General features: G+C 39.3%; 1 non-coding gene across 1 annotated transcript; it reads right to left on the bottom strand.

Annotated features, from left to right (window-relative positions):
* Positions 1–19,878: 19,878 nt before the first annotated feature.
* On the bottom strand, positions 19,879–19,950 carry TRNAC-GCA (transfer RNA cysteine (anticodon GCA)). The gene has a single exon. It is a non-coding gene; the product is annotated as a tRNA-Cys (tRNA).
* Between the last annotated feature and the right edge of the window lie 4,981 nt (positions 19,951–24,931).

Genomic DNA, 24,931 nt, shown 5'->3' with positions numbered 1-24,931 from the left:
TTCTCAACACTTTGTAACTAATCTCTGGTCATTTTCCCTACAACATTCTTTGTCTCTCTAACCTTATTAAAATTCTTTGCAGAGTGGAACCGCATCATTTGCTATTTTGAATCTTGAAACAGGGTGTGCTTGAAGTCACGTAGAACCAGTGGTGTGCTGGGGCTAGGCTGTGTCTGCTTGGGAGAGTCCATTGTGTGCAATATGCTCACAGTCTCTTCTCAACTCAATTTTCAGTGACATCATGCTGGTAGCTTGAACTTGGCCATTGTAGGAGTATTTATACCAGGGAAATTAGCAAATGCTACAAATCAAGGCTTTGTTTTCCTCCTTTGGGGAGAGCCAGTTTACCAGCAGTGTCCTTCAGGACAGCAGCCTCCATCACTTGGGAGCCTGTTAGAAATATGAAGTCCAGGATCTCACCTCTCACCTCCTGAATCACATTTTTACGTTTTTTTAACAAGGGCCTTGAGGGATTTGTTTGCATCAAAACATGAAAAAAGGAACTTCTAAAATCACCCTTTAAAATCTAGAACTGATTCACTATGTATAGATGGTGCCCCATAAGTTTGTTACACTGATTGAAATCTACAGTGAGAAACTGTTTCAGTTCTCAAGGGTGCTTGCCAAAGGGTGAGATGTATTTGTCCTATTTACATAGTTGTTGTTGTAAAACTATGATAATTTGTTTTTAAAAGTTTGAAATGGAACGATGTTCAAAAGCTGGAAGAAATCTGGATTTTTAGTACTGAATTAAGGGCACGCTAAACTAATAAAGGGAACTAAAAAGAGTCTCAGACATGAAATGTAACAGAGATTTGGGAAGGGACATAGAGACTCTTTCCTTGCTTTTACATGCAACTCTGATGAATTTTACAGTACGTAACACAAATCAAAGAAATTTTGAAACCATGGGCTAATATTAGGAAAGCAACAATAGCATCACTTTATTAATGGCTTCTCCAGTGCAGCAGAAATAGAGAAAAGTCCTGGGTAAAATATGAAGAATAAATCTAGAAGCACCCATGAAACTTGCAATATCCAATTCCTATATGCCATAGCAGAAGTTTCTGAAAAGCTGCATCAGACAAGTATTTGTGGAAAAAGTCTCAGGACTTCCCTGGTGGTCCTGAGTGGCTAAGACTCTACTCTCCCAATGCAAGGGGTCTGGGTTCAATCCCCAGTCAGGGAACTAGATCCCACGTGCTGCAACTAGAGAACCCACATGCCCCAGTGAAGACTGATGGTGCCATGTGTTGCAACTAGGATCCGGTGAAGTCAAGTAAAAAAATAAATATATATTTTTAAAAATCGTAATTATTGGCAAAGAATAAACTTAGAGCCAAACTGTTTGAGTTCAAATTCCAGCTCTGTCACTGACTAGCTGTGTGATCCCAGGAAAGTGCCTCTGCATCTCAGTTCCTTGCCTGTAAAATGAAAGTGCAAGAATATTACTGTGCCTGCCTTGTTGCATCTAATGGTTCTAACATGCATGCCTGCTAGTCACTTGTGGCCTGTGGTGTGGCCCAGGCGTCGAGAGTCCTAAAATATCCCAGGTGATTTTAATGTGCAGCCAGGACTAAGAGAACACTGGTCCAAGGGCATGATTAAGCAGATGTAAGAGACAAGCGTGTAGTATTTTGGGGGAAGTACACTGGAAAACTGTAATCGCCTTGATGTGACTGTTATCTGTTTTTGTTTCTAGGGCTAGTCTCTTAGCTTTGTAAGCCTGGAATCTTGATGAAGATATGTTTATCTGAGACTGATCAGCTTGAGGGGTGAATGATACAGGAAATGTCTTAATATGCTCTAATCCGCTATCTCCTAAATGTCCATAAGCTTCTTTTCTGACATAGATTCTTCTAGATAATGGGACTATAATTAATTATTGAATTCACATAATCCATTAAACGTGCAAGTATTCTGGATAGAATTATGGGGAGTATCTGTTCATGCCTGACTTTTTAGAAGGCAGGACTTACTCATTTGAAGTTTAATTTGCATTTACAGTATGTATCTTATAAAACTAGAGAGGAAAAGTGAAGTAGGTCACAAGGTTTTGTGACTCCTTTTATGAGCTACACTGCATTGTCACTACAAATGACCGTGAACTGGCAACAACAGCACACAGTGCATCTCGTCACCTGATTATAACAGAAACTCCCTTTTCTTTGAAGAACTGGTAGAAAAAAGAGCTTCTGCCTCTCATGTTCATTACCAGGTGCAATGAATTGCAAATAATAGATACTCAGTGATGTTTTGAGAATTAAATTGCCTTAAATCCCTTTAAGACTAAAATAAAATCAATAAAGCAGGTCTATCATTGTGAAGACTTGGGCTTTGCCTCTTGAGTATATAGTCTATGTTACAAGCACACATTATTTGAGTGAAGTCAAGAATGAGCATTTGGAATCAAGTGTTAGAGCACTCTGTAGCATCCTCAGAAGAGCATTTTCTCTGCTCAACTTCAAGATCGTTAATGAGATTCTCAGAAAGTATCCTCTGATGAAATATAGCCTTCCAAAGGTCACCACCTCTCCTACCTGGATCCTACCATTCTTGCCTTTAGTCCTCCCACTAAACACTCTTTGGTTCAAGAAATTCTAGGCAAATGCTGAAGGTCACTGTGATTGGAGTTCCAGTGTCATAATGGTCTGGTCATTATCCAGTTAGAATTATAACTGGATAATATAATTATAATTTATAATTATAATTTTAAACTTCAGTCAAGAGATTTCTTAAACCTGATTGGGAATTTGAGGCAAAATGACTACCTTTAGCTATTTATCATTTTTGTGAAAATGCATACATATAATGATGGAAGATATGAAGAGGACGATCAGTTCTCATTTTCCCATCCTTCTTATTCAGTCATTTGTTTCTCATGAATTTGTCTGACATTATCAAACAACAAAATAAATGGCCTTTATGAGCACTGAAACTCAACCTCAAATAAATAATTATATAATAAATATATCTTACTTATATACTTATTATAGTCTATTCTATTTATCTATTTTATGTAAAACTATATTTAAATTTTAAAATATTTAATTCAACTAAACATATCCAAAATATTATCACTTTAATGTCTTTTCAATATAAAAACTGAGATATTTTACTTCTTTTGGTTACTAATTGTTTGAAATCTGGTATTTACCACACATGCCAATTCAGACCGGTCATTTTTCATCTACTCAGTGGTTGCATGTTGCTGCTGCTGCTGCTGTTAAGTCACTTCAGTCGTGTCCGACTTTGTGCGACCCCGTAGACGGCAGCCCACCAGGCTCCGCCATCCCTGGGATTCTCCAGGCAAGAACATTGGAGTGGGTTGCCATTTCCTTCTCCAATGCATGAAAGTGAAAAGGGAAAGTGAAGTCTCTCAGTCATGTCTGACTCTTCGCGACCCCATGGACTACAGCCTACCAGGCTCCCCCGTCCATGGGATTTTCCAGGCAAGAGTACTGGAGTGGGATGCCATTGCCTTCTCTGCTGCATGTTGCTAGTGACTACTATGTGGGTAGTGTAGTTTTAGGCTATTTAAGTGCCTATCCTTTGGGTCTCGGCTTATTCTCTCCTTCCTCCAGGAAGCCATCTCTTTCTGCTTCACACACTGTTCATAAGGTGCCCCTTCTCAGTCTCTTTGCATCATCAGTGCAGATCTCTGTGTACAGAACTGAGGGGAGGAGCTGTGTCTCCTTCCACCATTAAATCTTTACTACTCCACCTGCCAGTAGGTATCAAGTACATATTTGCTGGACAAGTGAGCAATCCTAGGTCAGTTGCAAAAGTTGAATAATGATGTCATGTGTGCTAGTAAAGTAATGCTCAAAATTCTCCAAGCCAGGCTTCAGCAATATGTGAAGCGTGAACATCCAGATGCTCAAGCTGGTTTTAGAAAAGGCAGAGGAACCAGAGATCAAATTGCCAACATCCGCTGGATCATCAAAAAAGCAAGAGAGTTCCAGAAAAACATCTATTTCTGCTTTAATGACTATGCCAAAGCCTTTAACAGTGTGGATCACAATAAACTGTGGAAAATTCTGAAAGAGATGGGAATACCAGACCACCTGACCTGCCTCTTGAGAAATCTGTATGCAGGTCAGGAAGCAACAGTTAGACCTGGACATGGAACAACAGACTGGTTCCAAATAGGAAAAGGAGTACGTCAAGGCTGTATATTGTCACCTTGCTTATTTAACTTATATGCAGAGTACTTCATGAGAAACACTGGGCTGGAAGAAGCACAAGCTGGAATCAAGATTGCTGGGAGAAATATCAATAACCTCAGATATGCAGATGATACCACCCTTATGGCAGAAAGTGAAGAAGAACTAAAGAGCCTCTTAATGAAAGTGAAAGAAGAGAGTGGAAAAGTTGGCTTAAAGCTCAACATTCAGAAAACTAAGATCATGGCATCAAGTCCCATCACTTTGTGCCAAATAGATGGGGAAAGAGTGGAAACAGTGTCAGACTTTATTTTGGGGGGCTCCAAAATCACTGCAGATGGTGATTGCAGCTGTGAAGTTAAAAGACACTTACTCCTTGGAAGGAAAGTTATGGCCAACCTAGACAGCATATTAAAAAATAGAGACATTACTTTGTCAACAAAGGTCCATCTAGTCAAGGCTATGGTTTTTCCAGTGGTCATGTATGGATGTGAGAGTTGGACTATAAAGAAAGCTGAGTGCCGAAGAATTGATGCTTTTGAACTGTGGTGTGGAGAAGACTCTTTAGAGTCCCTTGGACTGCAAGGAAATCCAACCAGTCCATTCTAAAGGAGATCAATCCTGGGTGTTCTTTGGAAGGACTGATGCTTAAGCTGAAACTCCAGTACTTTGGCCACCTGATGCAAAGAGCTGACTCATTGGGAAAGACCCTGATGCTGGGAGGGATTGGGGGCAGGAGGAGAAGGGGACGACAGAGGATGAGATGGCTTGATGGCATCACTGACTCAATGGACATGAGTTAGGGTGAACTCCGGGAGTTGGTGATGGACAGGGAGGCCTGGTGTGCTGTGGTTCATGGGGTCGCAAAGAGTAGGACACAACTGAGTGACTGAACTGAACTGAACTGTATGGTCTCCCACTGTAGAGTTCTTTCCATGGTTGCCTCCTCCTTTGGTATCATTGGTCACACAAGATCTCAACTCATGGTGGATTTGGCTGGAGAGCTGGATCCCAGATCCGTCTTGACAGCATCTGCTCTTCACCGAGCCCTTACCAGGGGCTGGGCACTGTGGTAGGGATTTGACATGCATTCTCTTCTCTAGTTACACCATGTAGGCTCTACTGTGATTAGTTCTACCTTTTAGATAAGATGTTCCACAAGGTTGTAAGAGAGATTGCTGAGATTAGAACCAAGTCTTTCTGACTGTAAATCATTGTTCTTAAATAAACGGCTCCTTTGAAAGATACCTTTATGTGTATCCTTAGTCAAGTTCCACCCTCTCTTCGGTTTCCTCAGCTATAAAGTGACAGGTTGGAGTAGACAGGTGAAGCAGCAGGGGTCCATAGACACCCAAGGTCTTAGAACTTTTGGTAAAGATCTGTAAGACTCATGTTACACAGTCAGTCCATGGGTCCACATAGTGTCTTTGAAACCCCAACTGCATATCGCATATTTAGGCAAAGAGCAAAAGTCATCATTATGTGAAAGTAGTGGCTATGAACTGGCCATTAAAAAAAAATAAATAAAAGCTTTTCCCCTTCAAACATTTCTCCTCATTAACATCAGTATCTGATCTGAGCCACTGAGTCATTATACACAAAAGATATGCCTTTTGCTGAGTTTTGTAGGTAAGTTAAGGCAAATTCAGGCTTCCCCAATGGCTCAAGTGGTAAAGAATCCACCTGTAATGCAGGAGACACAGGAGACACAGGTGTTTGATCCCTGGGTCAGGAAGATCCCCTGGAGGAGGAAAGGGCAACCCACTCCAGTATTCTTGCCTGGAAAATCCCACAGACAGAGGAGTCTGGTGGGCCACAGTCCATGGGGTCGCAAAGAGTCAGACATGACTGAACATATACATGCAGACATGCAAGACAAATTCTGTCCAGTATTATGGACTGCAGACAGAAGTTTCGTGTTTTGCAGAAGATCCAGGATGTCACATGCTCAAAGGCACAGGCAACTTAGGATCCAACAGGCTTAGGCCAGTTAACTGTAAAGAAAGGAAAACCAACAAGGGTTAAGATAAAAACATTTTGTTAAAAATGAATTAAAGCCCTCACAGGTAACGAAAAGAATTTTGTGTGCTGTGTAATTTAATATCAGGTGAAGGATATTGATTGTGCTGTCAAACCATTTTGGAAAAATTATGATTGCTGCTTTGTTCAAATCATTGGTGTGTAGTTGCAGTTAGAATCTAAGTATTTAAATATGAAAAACTGTAAATTTCTATTTCATTTTTTAAAGTAGAGCCTCAATCAAATTTTTCAATCTACAGCTTACTCTGAAATTTTGTCCCATGTTTTTAAAAAGTGGATCCACTTTAAATGGCTTTTACGTTGGTACTAATTATTGTCAGCCAATGAGGCTCTGGTCTGCAGGTGGCCTTCTCTTGGCCTGGAAGGTGAGAGTAGAGGCCAGGGCTAAGGTCAGGGCAATTCCCAAGTGGTTACTAAGCTTTCTCTCCCCTCTCTCCATAGACTGTGAGCAACGTGAGCAGGGAGGAGGTGAACAGTGGCTGCTCTGTGTGAGACAGGGAGGCTCTGGTGAAGGTGAAATGGCAGAATGAGCTGAAACTCAAGTTTGAGCAGATGAAGCAGTTACCAGGTAAGCCTGATCTCCATGTGTGGAGGGTCCTGAATGGGACTCCTTCCTCTAGTTCCACTTGGGAACCTGGCTCAGGACAGGAATAAATCAGCACTGGGCTGTTTCCTACTATTTCATTTGTAAGAATGGAGAAACGACACAATGCAATTGCCCAGCCATAGAGGTGCTGGTTGGGAGTGCTCTTGGCTTTTTAAAGACTTTTTTAGAGCAGTTTTAGGTCTACAGTAAAGTTAATAGGATGGAACTGAGATTTCCCATGTGCCCCCTGCCCCCACTCATGCAAAGTCTTTCCCATTATCAATACTCTCCACCAGACAGATATGTTCATTACAACTTATGAACCTGTATTGACAGTAATATGTATTTAAGTTTCTTCTATGTTTTTTAGGGCTTAATAGATCATTTCTTTTTAGCTGAATAATATTCCATTGTATGGTTGTATCAGTATATCCATTCATCTACTGAACAACATCATGGTTGCTTCCAAGTTTCAGCAATTATGATTAAAACATACATATGTGCAGGTTTTTGTGCAGATGTTACGTTTCCCTTTGGGTAAATTCAGAATGAGCTGAAATTACCCAAATTCCTTTGGGTAATTCCTTTGGATAAATATCAAAGAGAGTGATTCCTGGATGTTACTGTAAGATTGTATTCATTTTTGTAAGACACCATTAAATGGCCTGCCAAATAGGCTATAAAAAACATATATATATATATTCATTGGACTTCTCTGGTGGCTCAGATGAGAAAGAATCTGCCTGCAATGTGGGAGACCTGGGTTCACTTCCTCGGTCTGGAAGATCCCTGGCAAAGGGAATGCCTACCCACTCCAGCATTCTTGTCTGGAGAATTCCATGGACAGAGGACCTTGGGGGGCTATAGTCCACAGGGTCACAAAGAGTTGAACATGACTAAGTGACTAACACACACATATATATATATATTCATAAAGCATAATACATCAGACTCACCTAAAGCAATTAAATTCAGAATCTTTCAGAAAAGGAGGGTAAAAGGGGAAGATGCAGAAATCTTTACTTTTATAAGCTCCTCAAGGGGAGTATACTTTATCAAAAGTTGAGAAACTTTGCTGTAATTTCATGCCCTGCTTATTTTTATTGCCTAAAAGTTCGAATAGAGTACTAGTGACAGCAACGTCCTTACTTTTTCATGTAGCATGGCATGTTTGTATTTATAGGGAACCAGAAAATAGCTTCTTTTCTTAAAACGAATTATAAAGGCCTAGTTTTGCCAAGAAAATGCACTGGTCATAACAAACACCCTCTTCCAACAACACAAGAGAAGACTCTATACATGGACATCACCAGATGGTCAACACCGAAATCAGATTGATTATATTCTTTGCAGCCAAAGAAGGAGAAGCTCTATACAGTCAGCAAAAACAAGACCAGGAGCTGACTGTGGCTCAGACCATGAACTCCTTATTGCCAAATTCAGACTTAAATTGAAGAAAGTAGGGAAAACCACTAGACCATTCAGGTATGACCTAAATCAAATCCCTTATGATTATACAGTGGAAGTGAGAAATAGATTTAAGGGCCTAGCTCTGATAGATAGAGTGCCTGATGAACTATGGACTGAGGTTCGTGACATTGTACAGGAGACAGGGATCAAGACCATTCCCGTGGAAAAGAAATGCAAAAAAAGCAAAATGGCTGTCTGGGGAGGCCTTACAAATAGCTGTGAAAAGAAGAGAAGTGAAAAGCAAAGGAGAAAAGGAAAGATATAAACATCTGAATGCAGAGTTCCAAAGAATAGCAAGGAGAGATAAGAAAGCCTTTTTCAGTGATCAATGCAAAGAAATAGAGGAAAACAACAGAATGGGAAAGACTAGGAATCTCTTCAAGAAAATTAGAGATACCAAAGGAACATTTCATGCAAAGAGGAGCTCGATAAAGGACAGAAATGGTATGGACCTAACAGAAGCAGAAGATATTAAGAAGAGATGGCAAGAATACACAGAAGAACTGTACAAAAAAGATCTTCATGACCCAGATAATCACGATGGTGTGATCACTGACCTAGAGCCAGACATCCTGGAATGTGAAGTCAAGTGGGCCTTAGAAAGCATCACTATGAACAAAGCTAGTGGAGGTGATGGAATTCCAGTTGAGCTATTCCAAATCCTGTAAGATGATGCTGTGAAAGTGCTGCACTCAATATGCCAGCAAATTTGGAAAACTCAGCAGTGGCCACAGGACTGGAAATGGTCAGTTTTCATTCCAATCCCAAAGAAAGGCAATGCCAAAGAATGCTCAAACTACCGCACAACTGCACTCATCTCACACGCTAGTAAAGTAATGCTCAAAATTCTCCAAGCCAGGCTTCAGCAATATGTGAACCGTGAACTTCCTGATGTTCAAGCTGGTTTTAGAAAAGGCAGAGGAACCAGAGATCAAATTGCCAACATCTGCTGGATCATGGAAAAAGCAAGAGAGTTCCAGAAAAACATCTATTTCTGCTTTATTGACTATGCCAAAGCCTTTGACTGTGTGCATCAAAATAAACTGTGGACAATTCTGAAAGAGATGGGAATACCAGACCACCTGATCTGCCTCTGGAGAAATTTGTATGCAGGTCAGGAAGCAACAGTTAGAACTGGACATGGAACAAGAGACTGGTTTCAAATAGGAAAAGGAGTACGTCAAGGCTGTATATTGTCACCCTGCTTATTACTTCTATGCAGAGTACATCATGAGAAACGCTGGACTGGAAGAAACACAAGCTGGAATCAAGATTGCCAGGAGAAATATCAATAACCTCAGATATGCGGATGACACCACCCTTATGGAAGAAAGTGAAGAAGAACTAAAGGGTCTCTTGATGAAAGTGAAAGAGGAGAGTGAAAAAGTTGGCTTAAAGCTCAACCTTCAGAAAATGGCATCTGGTCCCATCACTTCATGGGAAATAGATGGGGAAACAGTAGAAACTGTGGCAGACTTTCTTTTGGGGGGCTCCAAAATCACTGCAGATGGTGATTGCAGCCATGAAATTAAAAGACGCTTACTCCTTGGAAGGAAAGTTGTGACCAACCTAGATAGCATATTCAAAAGCAGAGACATTACTTTGCCAACAAAGGTTCGTCTAGTCAAGGCTATGGTTTTTCCAGTGGTCATGTATGGATGTGAAATTTGGACTGTGAAGAAAGCTGAGCACTGAAGAATTGATGTTTTTGAACTGTGGTGTTGGAGAAGACTCTTTAGAGTCCCTTGGACTGCAAGGAGATCCAACCAGTCCATTCTAAAGGAGATCAGCCCTGGGTGTCCTTTGAAGGAATGATGCTAAAGCAGAAACTCCAGTACTTTGGCCACCTCATGTGAAGAGTTGACTCATTGGAAAAGACTCTGATGCTGGGAGAGCTTTGGGGGCAGGAGGAGAAGGGGACGACAGAGGATGAGATGGCTGGATGGTATCACTGACTTGATGGACATGAGTTTGTGTGAACTCCGGGAGTTGGTGATGGACAGGGAGGCCTGGCGTGCTGCAGTTCATGGGGTCGCAAAGAGTCAGACACGACTGAGCAACTGAACTGAATTGAACTGAGAGACATTTCAAAAGCTTTCCCAGTAATAAATTCTGTAGTTGAGATAATTTAATTTGCAACAGTTTATTTATAGTAACCCAATTTCTTTTTTCTTTTCTTACCCAAAGTTCTCTGAGTTTAAAAATATTGTTTTCAACAAATATGAAATTCAATATCTAGGCCTTCATTGAAGAAAGGGGGAAAGCATTGACCATATCCTTCCCTTAAATAAATCTGCTCTAAACATTATAAGCTTTTCAGAAGTCATAGTTTCCGAACTTTACTCCTTTGCCAGTCAATATTTAAGGATACAACTCTCTAAGGAAAAAAATGACAAACAGGGATTCAAGGCACACAGGATGATTTGTGACCTATCCCCACACAGCCAGCAACAGGCTCTCAGCTTGTAAGACAACCTGGATTGCAGTGTGGGATGAAGAGAGCATACAGTATACAGGTATGATGGACCAGCTAAAATGGATTTGGGTCACTGTTTTTTAATTTACATTTAATCCATATCAGATGTGTCCACGTTCAGAGAGTGGTTGGAAGCCATCCTTTTAAATCTAAGATTAGTGGTAATAATGGAGTTTCCAGAAAGAGAGGCTTAGAGGAACTTTATAATCAAACTATGACAAAATAGAAAGGGCTTGAGTTTAGACTGCCAGCAGGTTAACCAACACTGCAGTTTTCCCTCTAATCCCAATAAAATCTAAATTCTCCCAGAGAACCCTGGACAAATGTTTCTAATGTAGGGTCATAGGAGGACGGTAAGAATTTCTTAGTAGCTTAAGACTACTTTGTGACTGGAGTAAGTTAACTAACCCTTCTGAATCTCAGTTTTCTCCATTTGCAAATGGGAAATAACTATTGTAATGATACCATAGGGTATTTAGGTATTAAGTAAGACATTTGTGAAGAACAAGAACATAACTTCTCATAAGAAATTATATACTAGATGTTAGCTAGTATTTTTACTAATGTAGTATCATCTGATAGGTGCACTGTGAGTTTTATTCACGAAGTATGGGAGAGCAGGGTTTGGCCCGGCATATTTGAATCTGGAGTTAAAGGTCATTTACTTACACTTATGACTGGAAAGGTCCTAACCTTACCTGAATTCTATTTTCTTCCTAGACTCTGTTACTATAAAAAGACATCCCTTAAATTTCTACCAAATTACATATCCAGGGCTCTTTAGAACAGTGTGTTTATTTTTAATTTGAAGGTGCCCTTGGGTGTTCCTGTGTTCACAGGCAAAGCCAAAGACCTCAAAGTGTTCAAGTTTTTATTGGTTGGTTCTTGTTGGAATGTAACCTGCATCCCATACCTTCCTGAGTTCCTTTGGACTGGAACTCAGAAATAGTTCCCTGTGAAAGTGACTCAGAAGATCAGCTGGTGTTAGTTCATTTACTCAGGACCAAATCTAAGCAGATATGTGCAAAAGTAGCTAAATTTCCCCACTGGTTTAAGAAAGCTTCTTTTGTGGGCACAAACACACTCCCTTCAGATTTTATCTGTTATATTAATTCTATACTGCTTGAAATAAATTATGTCTGTTCTCCTTCAGTAACCTAGGACTTGGAAATCTCTCTGGCCTTATAAATTTATTAATAGAGAGTAAAATGATTAAACATGAAACAAAGGAAAACAAAATTTGAAAAAGAAATCCTATTTTTCTGGACACGTGGATCTATTTAAATTAAACCTAAAATACTGTAAACTTTCCTGGAAATGGGTGATGTTAAACATCTTTTCACGTGCATGTCGGCCATCTATGCATCTTAAGAAAAACCTCCATTCAGATCCTCTGCATATTTTTTAATCAGGTTCTTTGTTTTTTGCTGTTGAGTTATATGAACTCTTTCATATTTTGAATTTTATTGTATACATGATTTGCAACTATCTTCTATATTCCCACAATGAGATATTACTTCACACCCATTAGAATTGCTATTATTAATATTAAAGGGGGAGAAATAACAAATGTTGGAGAAAAGGAACCTTCATATACTGTTGGTGGGAATGTAAATTGGGGCAGCCACTATGGAAAATAGTATGGAGGTTTCTCAAAAAATGAAGAATAGAACTACCATATGATCCAGCTATTCCACTTCTGATCATTTATCCTATGAATATGAAAACACTAATTAGAAAAGATACATGCACCCTTATGTTTATCACAGAATGATTTACAATAGCCAAGGTATAGAAACAATCCAAGTGCACATCAGTGGATGATTTAATAAAGAGGCTGTGCAATGAAATACTACTTACCAATAAAAAAGATTAAAATTTTGCTATTTGTGACAACATGGGCAGACCTTGAAGCTATTATGCTGAGTGAAATGTCCAATGGATAATGACAAGTACTATATAATTTTACTTATATGTGGAATATATATATATATATATATATATATATGACCAAACCAAACAAAAATAAACACATAGATACAAAGAACAGATTAATGTTTACCAGAGCGGAAAGGGATGGGTGGAGGGCAAAATGGTTAGAGGAGTTTAGCTGCATGGTGACAGATGGAAACTAAACTTCTGGTGATGAATCTTGTGTAGACAGTGTAAACAGAAGTCAAAATACAATGTTGCATGCATGAAACTTTAAAAAAAATTTTTAAATAAAAGTATAATAGTATAAAATTATTATTTCTAGTGTATTTTTTATTTCAGTCATTCTCACACTAGAAAGTATTTATTTGAATACCCAATTCTATATATATCATGGCATCCGGTCCCATCACTTCATGGGAAATAGATGGGGAAACAGTGGAAACAGTGTCAGACTTTATTTTTCTGGGCTCCAAAATCACAACAGATGGTGACTGCAGCCATGAAATTAAAAGATGCTTACTCCTTGGAAGGAAAGTTATGACCAACCTAGATAGCATATTCAAAAGCAGAGACATTACTTTGCCAACAAAGGTTCGTCTAGTCAAGGCTATGGTTTTTCCTGTGGTCATATATGGATGTGAGAGTTGGACTGTGAAGAAAGCTGAGCACCGAAGAATTGATGCTTTTGAACTGTGGTGTTGGAGAAGACTCTTGAGAGTCCCTTGGACTGCAAGGAGATCCAACTAGTCCATTCTGAAGGAGATCAGCCCTGGGATTTCTTTGGAAGGAATGATGCTAAAGCTGAAACTCCAGTACTTTGGCCACCTCATGCGAAGAGTTGACTCATTGGAAAAGACTCTGATGCTGGGAGGGATTGAGGGCAAGAGGAGAAGGGGATGACAGAGGATGAGATGGCTGGATGGCGTCACTGACTCGATGGAAGTGAGTCTCAGTTAACTCTGGGAGTTGGTGATGGACAGGGAGGCCTGGCGTGCTGCGACTCATGGGGTCGCAAAGAGTCGGACACGACTGAGCGACTGATCTGATCTGATCTGATATATATATTACTGTGGAGAAATTTAAGAAGCTTAAGAAATAGCCCCAAATCTCAAAAATTTTATAATCTCACTAGAAGACAAATAGTCAGAAAGTAATTATAACAAAATATCATTAAGTATCAAAAGATATCAAAGGAGTACAAACAAGGAAGTGATTAGAAGGTAACTGGTCCTTGGAGGGGGAAAAAAGCATTGAAGAGTTTACCTTTAGCAAGCCCTCAAATCATGGAATGTTAGAATAAATTTCCAATAGGCAATGATAATTGGAAAGATTATTCAAAATGGAGATAACAATAGAAACAGAGGACTACATATTTAGACAGTTAATAACTATTAATAGTAGGCAGTTTTCCAGCTAAGATAAATGTGTAACATTAATCCCAACTATATAGAAATAGGCACAATGGGCATTTTTAGATATTAGATATATCAGTCAGTTCAGTCGCTCAGTTGTCTCTGACTCTTTGCGACCCCATGAATTGCAGCACGCCAGGCCTCCCTGTCCATCACCAACTCCCGGAGTTCACTCAAATTCACGTCCATCGAGTCAGTGATGCCATCCAGCCATCTCATCCTCTGTCATCCCCTTCTCCTCCCGCCCCCAATCCCTCCCAGCATCAGAGTCTTTTCCAATGAGTCCACTCTTTGCATGAGGTGGCCAAAGTACTGGAGTTTCAGCTTTAGCATCAGTCCTTCCAATGAACACCCAGGACTGATCTCCTTTAGGGTGGACTTGTTGGATCTCCTTGCAGTCCAAGGGACTCTCAAGAGTCTTCTCCAACACCCCAGTTCAAAAGCATCAATTCTTCGGCGCTCAGCTTTCTTCACAGTCCAACTCTCACATCTATATATGACCACTGGAAAAACCATAGCCTTGACTAGACGAACATTTGTTGGCAAAGTAATGTCTCTGCTTTTCAATATGCTATCTAGGTTGGTCATAACTATACAGCAGAACACAAAAACAAAAAAAGAAATCTCCACATGCTAGAAATAGAAAATAGAAAAATGAATCAGGAACAGGAGAGATTACAGGTTGCAAAACCTGGTATTTACATGGACATTAAAGGTCAGAATCTGGCCCAGGAAAACATGTGTGTGGCTGGCATCAGAACTGGGATCCTTGTGCAAAACTGGCAGAACCCCAGAAAGCAATGCAGGAACCATGAAGGACCCAGAACATCTCTGCCTGCAGACCCAAAGTAGCCACTGGAAATAAGCCAACAGCCCCACCCTGTGGGTAAAAAAGGAGTCTTCTAGGAATATTAGAACCCCAAGACTGAGTGATTATGGGAGTGGGAACTGGATTCTTATTACAGGTTGTGCTCTGAAGAACTAACACACAAAATAATTTGGAATAAATGTCTTGAAAGTACAGATAGATATATCAGTGGAAATCACTCCAGCATGGTTATCAAGATCTCCAGAAAAGATAATTCCCTCTTAAAGAAAGCTCATGAATGATAACCCTAGGACAAAATAGATCACTCAACATGAAAGACAGTTCAAAAGACATGAGGAACTAGCAACAACAGAACAATATTAAAGGGAGTTTACAATAATTATGTTTACAGTATTTAAACTATAAAGAAAGAATTTTCATCTGTAAATTAAAGCCAGAAAGTTATGAAAGATCTCTGAAACATCCAGATACAGTATAACCATTAAATTTAAATTTCAAGAAAATGATTATAAAGCAGACAAGTCATATTCAAAGACAAACTCAAAGGTATAACAGAACATCTCACTAGCATGTTGGAGAAAGATAAAACAATGAAGGACATAAAAAAGAAGTCAGGGATCAAGGAAATTCCCATATCTGCCTCACAAAAATTCCACATTTATGAACAAAGATTGGATATATAATATCTAAGATGTAATGATGGAGAATTTCCAGAAATAAGAACATATAAGTCCTCAGGTTGAAAAACATCCACTAATAATCAAGTAGAATAACTAGAAATACTATGGGGAAAGATCTAAGTGAGGCAAAACTAATTGTGTCAAAGATTAGTGAGTAATGTGACTGAGGAAGTCACTTGGGGTCAAATTATAGAGGATTTGGAAACCAGGCTAAGAAATTTCAACTTTATCTTGTGGGTGATATTATATCTGTGGCTGGGCCACTACAAGAAAAGAAAATAATGCTTTAGGATATTTGAAATAGGAAGACTGCAGTGATATTTTTCATTAAAGAAGATCTTTTTATCCAAATTTTATAATTTCTATTTTATATTTTTATTTATATTTTAAAGAGTCAAAAAGTCTTACCTAATATTCTGAAATGCTATTTCCAAACATTATGTTTACAAGGGTTATTAAATTCTAAAAATACAAAAAACGAAGAATCAAAGCAATACAAACAAAACCTTGAAGCCATTTTGCCTATATTTAATGACCAAATCTTTTCAAATGAATCAAGCAGATAAAAATCTATTGCTTTCAATAATCTCTGCAAAGGAAAACATTCATTCATGTAGTTGTTAAAAAAACAAGGTGACGACTGAGTACAGGGCCAAGGTCTCAGGAAACTGAGTTGATGAGCCAGCCCCTAACCCAAGGTGCTCTCTGCAGTGGGAAGACAACAAAACATCCATTAATACAACAGTGTGGGAAATTCACTGTCAGAGAAGGATGCATTTCATTGCTATGAGAGCCAGGTTGGAGGACTCCTGAGTCAAGAAGCAGAAGTAGAGGAACATTCTAAGAGTAGGTTATGCTGAAGCTGCCTCTGAAACGTTGAATTAGCCAAGCCGACAGCATTCTGTACCTTCAAGGCATTGCAAGTGCAAGTCGTTTGTTATGGCTGATGCATAGGCCGCAAATGAAGGCGGCTCAAAATTGGAGCAGGAGAGAGGGAGGTAGAGGCTGGTCATGAAATGCTTTCTAAGTGCCATTCTATCAAGTTTCATTTTATACTGAAGGTGATAGGAAGACAATAAATGCCATGGAGAAAGAAAGAAATGCTAGGACTGGATTCGTATTTGAGCATGATCACTTTGGGAGCAATATGGCGGGTGGATTACAAAGGGAACATGAGGTAGGGAGACCAATTGGAAGAACAATAAAATCGTCCAAGCAAGAAATGTTGAAAGCCTCAGCTAAGTCTTCTGAACATTGTAACTGGAGAAGCAAATGTTTTTGCTTTCGTTTGTATTATTGATAGTGTGGAACTCGCTAGCAAATGAAATCTTAAATGGTGTGAAACAAGTAACTGCCGAGCTCATGGAGGTGGAAGTGGAAGCCATGAGTCGCTCGGCTCCACCCTCCCCTGCATCCCACAGCAGCCACTGGGGTCCCTCCAAGAAACACAGTGTGAAAACGTACATGCACAGAGAAGGAGCATCAGTGTTTCGACCCATTTTATTTGATAAACTCTTCTGGTGTCTAGTAATCTGTAGTGTCAAGTTGTTCTTCGTTATCTAACATAAATCTCTACAAGAGTTCATAAGAATCCTTGCTTTATTTCTTTAGGTATCAAATAAACACTCACTCAATAAATCTCTCAGTGTGTCTCTGACCCCTGTAACCATACATCAAGACCCAGTTAATTATAGTCTTGAGTAAGTAGGCATTCTGATCCTTGACTTCCTGCATCAATCTGAGAGTGATGACTCTGGATCTGGAGTGCATGAACAATGTAGCAGTTTAGATCTCACTTCTTCTCACCTCTCCTTTAGAAGAATCATCTGCCTGTGCCTTTTAAATCTCCAGCATTATTGTTGATTGTGAACAAATATCAAGAGCTAGCCCTGACGCAGTTTTGAGCTCCAGACTTGCAGTTACCACTGGACATATTTCATCAAGCTGCACAGATACCAGTACTGGCCAAAATAAACTTTATCACTCTTAACTCCACAGCTGGGCCTCTCCCAGTTTTACTAACTAGGTTGAGTACACTGGCAGCACTTAGAATTTACACAGTAACCATCCTCTGTCGTTCCTCTCTCCTCCCCACAATATTACCTTGGTTGTTGCTTCTACCACCTGAAGCCCACTCACGCTGACTGTGCTTTCTCCAGTCCCATGTGCTTAGTTGCTCAGTCATGTCCAACTCTTTGTGGCCTCATGGGCTGTAGCCCGCCAGGCTCCACTGTCCTTGGAACTTTCCAGCAAGAATACTGGAGTGGGTTGCCATTTCCTTCTCCAGGGGATCTTCCCAACCCAGCAATCAAAACTGCATCCCTTGCATCTCCTGCATTGGCAAGCAGATTCTTTACCATCCCATAGCAGCCTTCATCTTGTCATCTGAACCTACTGTGGCAAAGACTGTGGTATTCAGCAAGCATTCCATCTGCTCTCCTCCATTTCTCAGCCTTCTGTGATCTGGCAGAGCCATGTAACTTGTTGTGATTATATGAAAATGACACTTATGACCTTCATCCCAAAGCATCCCAAAGAGCCATTGCACAACCTTTTTTTTTAGTTAACTCTTACCAAATTCTGGTGATGGAAAAGCCGTGTGTTCCAGATGGTGCAGCCAAAACATGGTGGAGCCTGAGTCCCTGAGTGACGTTGTGGGACAGAGACCCAAAGATCTGTGTAGAGCTCACAGAACAAGTGGGTAATACCCTTTGGTTGCACTGAGTCACTGAGATTTAAGCATCGTTTGTTACCACACAAGATTGGTCTCCTCATCTTCGGAACAGTCCTACTTCAGTATTCTACACAACCTCAGAAGTGATCTTTCTAAAATGAATTTATTAACATGTTACAAGCACTTCACCAGCGTGTCCTGCACAAAACTTTTCAGGAACTCACACCACCTATACCATATATTCCAAAATCTCTGGCCTGGTCTGTGAAGGGCCATGGTCTGCCACAGCTTGCCTTAACGGCTTCACTTCCCATGGCCATGGACACACGCACTGGGTCTAGCTACCTGCACACCTCAAGTGGGCTAGTTCACTCACTTCTGGACCTTGAAGTGTGTTGCTGTCTGCATGTAAGGTGGTTGCTTTCCTTTATTTTCAATTCAATTTATTAAAAATAGGGAACATAGATAACACAGGATAATTTCATATACATCTAGATATTTGGTTAATTTCTTTTTAATGATGAGCAGAATTATATAGAAGGGAATCTGAAGAAAGAGGAATTAAGTGGAGGTATGTTTTTTTATTTATCTGACTACAATTTGCTACTGATGTGCAAAGCAAAGCTCAAGCTATTATCATTATCTATATCTGGGAGCTTCCCTGGTGGCTCAGATGGTAAACAATCTGCCTGCAATGCAGGAGACCTGGGTTCAATCCTAGGATCAGGAAGTTCCCCTGAAGAAGGGAATCATTACCCACTCTAGTGTTCTTGCCTGGAGAATTCCATGGACAGAGGAGCCTGGTGGGCTACAGTCCACGAGTTGCAAAGAGTTGGACACAACTGAGGAACTAACACTTTCACACATCTAAAATTTAACTCTCACAACAATGCTTTTGGCTTGGTAATGAGGAGATGTGCTTTTAAAAAACTTGAATATTTTCTATTCTCTCAGTCATTATGAAATTTAAAAATAACTTATTTTTTAAAATACAATAATTTTGTCAATTTTTGATCCATCACAAAAATATGTAATGCTTTGTCATGAATATGTGTAGAAAATATGTCTTGGAAAAATAAGAAGTTGATTAATTTTTGCTTTATTTCTGACCAACCAATTAGTGGAACTATAACCATGAAATTGATTCTCCTTCTGCTTTAATTTTCTGACAAGACACTTCTAAGTATTTCTTTTCTAGGGATCCTTAAAATCACTTGCTTTTCAGCAGCAAAATGGGAAAGCCTCTGAAACTAAAGTCTTTATGGCTTGATAATAGTCTAAAGAGTCAAAGGTCTATGCGTTTAAAAATCCTTTATGTTTTTTGACTCTAAAACAAATGCATATAAAACAAAACTTTGAAAAAATGCAGAAAGAGGGAAAAGACCAATTTAGAAATTAAAATCAGTTGAGGGAAAAGACCAATTTAGAAATTAAAATCAGTTGATGTCTACTAATTGGTCATGGAATCACCTGACATGGGTGTGTGAAGTCGCTCAGTTGTGTCCAACTCTTTGCGACCCCATGGACTGTAGCCCGCCAGGCTCCTCTCTCCATGGGATTCTCCAGGCAAGAATACTGGAGTGGATTGCCATTTCCTTCTCCAGGAGATCTTCCCAAACCAGGGATCGAACCTGGGTCTCCTGCATTGCAGGCAGAAGCTTTATCCTCTGAGCCACCAGGGAAGCCCAAGACATAGTGGTAGGACTAGTTAAAATTAAATCATAACAGAAAGTGATATCTATTCTATATCTAATAGAATTTCCCCTCTGTGGGGATGAGGCAGGGACAGCAACAGACTCAAATGGTCAAATTGTCCTTACTCTTTACTTCTGAATTCTGATATTCGCCTATCTATTTGTGTTTATACATCCACGTCCTTTCTTTCATTAAGTGACTATTGACCAACTGTATTGGATAAAACATTGGAATAGATCCCTTCAGCCTGAATAACACCTGACCTAGTTCTAGGCTGAAATTTATAGGCATTTTTAATATTTTAACATGTAAAGACTTATATTCTCCAACACTCAACTACAATCATGCAAAAGAAATGCCAATGATCCCCAGTGATTCCCTCTGCCCGCTCTCCAGGATATGCCTCATTCTCCATGTCTCATCCATTTAACTGTAATTTACAAACCTTCTCATTAGCTTGGACCATTTTGGCAGGGATTTGATTTGGCAGCTTAATGTAAAGGCTTTTTATGCCCTTGAAAATATAATGTAGTACTCTGTAGACATAATATATTACCAGCTTTCATGATCCATATGAAATATCTGAGTGCAAATGTAAACACACTGGAAAAAGATGGAAGGACAAAGGAGCAGAACTGGAGAGAGAGAGCATGTCCACAGCTCTTGTCTCTCATTCTGAAGTCCTGGCACGTGAAAGAGCCTTGTGCAGGGTGAGTGCCAGCTGGCCAGCAGCACCTCTGACTGTGGAGGCAGAGGCCACTCCACAGAACTGCATCCTCTCTAATCCCACAGCTTATTATCCAGTCCCCTCACTTGGCTGTCCTTATGCTCTGTTTTCCTCATTTCAGTACAGAGGAAATCAATGTTAACGTGTTTTATGCATATCACATTGACTTTATTTTATCCTGATTTACACTTTTCTCTCTCTCTCTCTTTCTGAGGAAAATGGCATATGGTCTGGTTCTCTGATTTGTGTCCATGAAACTCTCTGTTCTCTGTCAGGTCACTTAATCCCAGGGAGGTTCATGATAGGTGTCTATGTCCTGCTTCATGTTATTCTGTACCCTGTCACCTTCATTTCCTCTTGGAATCATGCTTTGTTGATTCTACTTCAAATTAGGAAATGGATTGCTCCCCAGAGTATATGACATCATTGAATTTTTAATGGATGTGACATGGAAATTAAATGCTTTTAAACCCTTCTGAAACAGTAGTAGGATAGATCCATTACCACACTGATTCCATTTCTTGTAGAACATTTAATTTAAAAATTTGTAGCAACATGTCAGTAAGTGGCAGGCTTCCAGCTAGGGCTTTGTGGAAACCACCGTCTGGAAAGAACTGTGTGGACAGTAATGGAAGACACTCTTGTCAACCTGACCTCCTCTTGTATATGACACAAATGCTCCTGGAGGACAGAGAACTACCTTTTTCCTCTGCCACAGCCCTAACACCTGGCTCAGGATCTAGAGCATAGTGGGTGCCTAATACAAGTTGACTGAAAGAATAGAAACTGATGGAATACATATAACTTGAATACTCATTTATGGATGGCAAAAATGATAAAAGTTTTTTTTTTTCATATTTTCAAGGCAAACACCTTAATATGATAAAAAGCTTTCTTTTTGTCCTTTCAGAAAATGAGAATACATGATTGAATAGTTTCCATCTCTCTGATCTTTCTGGATAAAGTGTCCTTTGGCTACCTCTCTGACCTAATTCCCTACTGCTCCCGCCCCTACTCAAAATTAATTCCAGGCCCCTCGCCTCTTTGCTATTCCCTGCAAACATGCCAAGAACACTGACACTCCAGAGCCTTTGTTCTCCCTGTTCTCCTGTCTGGAACTGTGCTCCTTCCAATATCCCTCTGGCATGCTTCCTGGCTTCATTCAGGTCTCTGCTTGAGTGTAACTTCAGAGATGTTGTCCCTAATCACCCTAATTAAAAAGCATACTTTTCCCATCACTTTCTCTATGGAACTTGTTGTTATAGGACATCATATATATTTATTTTCTGTTTCTGCCTCTAAGACATTAACTCCATGAGATCAGAGACTTATCTATCTTATAGTATATACTCTGCATCCAAAACAGTGCCTGTCAATAAGTACTTGGTGGACATATAAATAAATGTAGGTGTTGTTCAGTTAGCAACATATTTAATGAAGAGGTAGTATCTATGTTGGGAAGAAAACTAGTCTGTGGTGAGAAGGATTCCATTTACCACTTACTGCTTGCAGCCCTGAGACTTGTAAGAGAATGAAAGTGAAAAAGGCAAATAATGTTTTGAAATTGTTATGAAAGTATGTTCAACTTTTTGTATTCTCTGAAGGGTCTCAGAGGCACTCAGACACATACATGTAAACGTTTGTTTGTAAGCTATCTGATTACCTGCTGGACCCACTGACTTGCACTAAGTAATCAGGCAGCTTACAAGCAAATGTTTGAAACACACTACATTCTAAATTGGGGACCATCAAGAATTGTTACCACTGTAAAAATGTGTATGTTTGTATATGTCTGTGTGATGTATATGGTATTCATTCTGTTACAACAGAGTAACAATTTTTAAAGTACTTCTGAGGCCCTTTCAGAGAGTACATAAGGTTGAACATACTTTCATAGTAATTTCAAAACATTATTTACCTTTTTCACTATCATTCTTTTACAAGTATACAGTGGAGTTTTCCAGAGGCCTAATGATGTGTGATGTCATAATAGAGTAAATGAAGAAATAGATAAAAATCTAGTGTATCATACTGAACTAAACTGAAGAGATTTGCAAAATAAAATATCAAACAATGACACTCTTTGAAAATTATAGTTATTCTTCATAAAATATCTCTTATTTGTACTAACATGAAGTGATTTTATTGTCTTTTTAAATGAGTAATAAATACAGATTTTTAAAAATTTATCAGTTTTAATTTCTAATCTGATGGATATAGCTCACATTAATATAAGAGTCTTGAGGTTATCAATAATTTTTAAGGTTGAGAAAGGCTCCAAAGATCAAAATGTTGAACAACCACTGAAAAAAGATTCAGGTAAATATTTATTAACTACATATTATAGAATTTAGCTACAAAATATAAATTCTCTACATTTTTAGAAGTCTAAAAGTTACTTGTCATGAACTTCAGAAAGAGATTCTTATTATAATTTATTTAAATGGTTATTTTACATGTCTAAATTGACTTTAAAGTGTCTCTATGAGAAAACACTGATTTGCTAGAGCTTACTGTTATCTTTAACACACCTGTACTCCTCAAAAGAAGTTATTATTGCTACTATTACCCTTTTGCAGAGTCAGAGGCCAGGCCTAGCAATATCATCGATAGCAAGTGTTGGCAATTTTTTGTTTAAAAAGGCCAGGTTATAAATATGGTCATCTTTCCAGGACATGTGACTTTTTTCTTCAAATGCTCAAATACGTCACGGTAGCATGAAAGAAGCCATAGGTAACACATCCAAATGAACACGGCTGTATTCCAGCAAACCTTTACTTATGAACACTGAAATTAGAATTTTGCATAATTTTCATGAAATGTTATTCTCCTTTGGCTTTATCCATGTCATGAAGTATTATTCTTTGATTTGTAATCACTTAAATACCTAAAAATTTTCTTGGCTCATGGGCAGTATGAAAACAAGAGGTGGGTTGAATTCATTCTGCAGCATGTAGTTCGCCAACTGCTGATCTAAAGTATGTTCTACAGGACTTTAATCCTTTGAGATCTTCTGTGACAAAGGGTTCAATGTCTAAATTAGTTTGCGAAATGTCACTGTGGATATTTAAACTGTATGCTGTAATTTAAAGTCTCTGAAATATCCTTCAAAATTTGTTTTTGTTTCATTCAAACCTAGTGGATCATAGAAACATTTTTTTCAGTTAACACTTGTTATTTCCCTCAAAGTATTCTCCATAGAATTTACATTGGGAATTACTGCTCTTAAGGATTCCACCTCTTGAGAAACCTGTATGCAGGTCAGGAAGCAACAGTTAGGACTGGACATGGAACAACAGGTTCCAAATAGGAAAAGGAGTACATCAAGGCTGTATATTGTCACACTGCTTATTAACTTATATGCAGAGTACATCATGAGAAATGCTGGGCTGGAAGAAGCACAAACTGGAATCAAGATTGCCAGGAGAAATATCAATAACCTCAGATATGCAGAGGACACCACCCTTATGGCAGAAGGTGAAGAAGAACTAAAGAGCCTCTTGATGAAAGTGAAATAAGAGAGTGAAAAAGTTGGCTTAAAGCTCAACACTCAGAAAACTAAGATCATGGCATCCGGTCTAATCATTTCATGGCAAATACATGGGGAAACTGTGGAAACAGTGGCTGACTTTATTTTTCTGCGCTCCAAAATCACTGCAGATGGTGACTGCAGCCATGAAATTAAAAGACGCTTGCTCCTTGGAAGGAAAGTTATGACCAACCTAGACAGCATATTAAAAAGCAGAAACATCACTGGTTAACAAAGATCCATCTAGTCAAGGCTATCACTTCATGGGAAATAGATGGAGAAACAGTGGAAACAGTGTCAGACTTTATTTTTCTGGGCTCCAAAATCACTACAGATGGTGACTGCAGCCATGAAATTAAAAGGCGCTTACTCCTTGGAAGGAAAGTTATGACCAACCTAGATAGCATATTCAAAAGCAGAGACATTACTTTGCCAACAAAGGTTCGTCTAGTCAAGGCTATGGTTTTTCCTGTGGTCATGTATGGATGTGAGAGTTGGACTGTGAAGAAGGCTGAGCATCGAAGAATTGATGCTTTTGAACTGTGGTGTTAGAGAAGACTCTTGAGAGTCCCTTGGACTGCCAGGAGATCCAACCAGTCCATTCTGAAGGAGATCAGCCTTGGGATTTCTTTGGAAGGAATGATGCTAAAGCTGAAACTCCAGTACTTTGGCCACCTCATGCGAAGAGTTGACTCATTGGAAAAGACTCTGA

The sequence above is a fragment of the Bubalus kerabau genome, chromosome 9 (genome assembly GCF_029407905.1).
Source record: "Bubalus kerabau isolate K-KA32 ecotype Philippines breed swamp buffalo chromosome 9, PCC_UOA_SB_1v2, whole genome shotgun sequence".
Lineage (NCBI taxonomy): Eukaryota > Metazoa > Chordata > Mammalia > Artiodactyla > Bovidae > Bubalus > Bubalus kerabau.
Note: the sequence above shows the minus strand (reverse complement) of the source record. Positions and strands in the feature narration are given on the sequence as shown.